A 1,591-nucleotide genomic window follows, 5' to 3' on the forward strand; every position below is an offset into this window, starting at 1 on the left:
TTTTTTGAGACAGTCTCACTATGTTGCCTGGTAGAGTACCGTGGCATCACAGCTCACAGCAACCTCAAACTCCGGGGCTTAAGCGATTCTCTTGTCTCAGCCTCCCAAGTAGCTGGGAATACAGGAAGCGATTCTCTTGTCTCATCTTCCCAAGTAGCTGGTACTACAGGTGCCCACCATGACGCCCCGCTTTCTTTTTTTGGTTGTAGTTGTCATTGTTGTTTGGCAGGCCCAGGCTGGGCTTGAACCCGCCAGCTCTGGTGCATGTGGCTGGCACCTTAGCTGCTGAGTTACAGGCACCAAGCCTATTTTTCACCTCTTAAACATAAAAATGGGAACTTCATATGATTCAACTTAAGAAATACTAGCATTTTTTTTTCCTGAAACAGTCTTACTTTGTCACCCTCAGTAGAGGGCTATGGCATCATAGCTCACAGCAACCTCAAAATCTTGGGCTCACTCTATTCTTGTGCCTCAGCCTCCCGAGTAGCTGGGACTACAGGCACCTGCCACAATGCCTGGCTAGTTTTTAGAGACAGGGTCTCACTCTCGCTCAGGCTGGTCTCAGAACCAGTAAGCTCAGGCATGCCCACCTCCGCCTCCCAGAGTGCTAGGATAAACACTAGCATTTTACAACTGAGTTTACAAACACAGTATTTGGGTTTCAGACTTCTCTTGAAAATTAGGAAAATGTGGCAACAAGGAGTCCAAATATCCACAGGGCAGCTATCAGCTGAGCCCAGCAGCAGATGCCACTCTCTTTAGATGACACATGTCCTTTTCCATTTGTGGCAGTCCATGTGCCTCATAATCAGATAAGTTCACTGATTTATATTATTGTGTCTGGCCTCTATGGCCATTAGAATTAGAAATTTATGGTTTTTTTCTTTTTCTTTATTGGGGGAGACACTCGGGAGAGGATTCAGCTTGTTCAGATTTCAAGAGATCTGTTTAACTAAGGAATTTTTTTCCACCCTGGCCAAATCATAAATTTTGGTTGGTGTTTTATATGTATTGATAAACAGGTTGAAAGAAGAAATGTATACATTAACTCACAGTCTAGTTGTGACATGTATATTTGTGGTAATCAAATAAAAATACTTAGCATTTATTTACTTCTCAAAGGTCATTATAATACTCCAGGTAACTACAGAATTAAGAGCTGCGTATACCATGTATTTGTACCCGTCTAGGTCCCAGGCCAGTGAAATGAAAAGTCTATTTACGTCGCCCCCTCTTCCCTCCATCTCCTATCAAGAGAGGAGCGCTACAGGAAGAAGTCATTCTCTAGATGGGCGTTTAGCGACTGAGTAGAAAAGAATTCTCGACCGGGAACCGGGCGGACGCAAAGCATCAGAATCAACCAGGTGAGTCCGTCCCGACCGTTATCAATGCTGCACTCAGAACTTTACAGAGAAACGTGCAGCTTTCAGTCCCCGAAGTTATCTTTTGTATTTAGAATAAAACTGCATAAAGAATAACATTTAAGCGCAACATCTGTGGTAGATCAGGACCCGGGAAGGACCCGAAGGCCCGAGTGCGCATCACGTTATAACCCGTTCCCGGGGCCGGGCGGCGACGCGGGGCCGGG

At 45.3% G+C, this 1,591-nt stretch overlaps 1 protein-coding gene across 1 annotated transcript in view; it reads left to right on the plus strand.

Annotated features, from left to right (window-relative positions):
* Window positions 1–603: 603 nt before the first annotated feature.
* The window catches only part of PM20D2 (peptidase M20 domain containing 2), a 68,610-nt gene continuing 67,622 nt past the window's right edge, over window positions 604–1,591 (plus strand). The window contains exon 1 of the mRNA XM_023517707.1: window positions 604–1,367. The gene's annotated coding sequence lies outside the window, so the exon portion shown is untranslated. The remainder of the gene's footprint in view (window positions 1,368–1,591) is intronic.

Source organism: Otolemur garnettii, unplaced genomic scaffold (assembly GCF_000181295.1).
Source record: "Otolemur garnettii isolate 467f Iridium unplaced genomic scaffold, OtoGar3 scaffold00118, whole genome shotgun sequence".
In the NCBI taxonomy this organism is placed as follows: domain Eukaryota; kingdom Metazoa; phylum Chordata; class Mammalia; order Primates; family Galagidae; genus Otolemur; species Otolemur garnettii.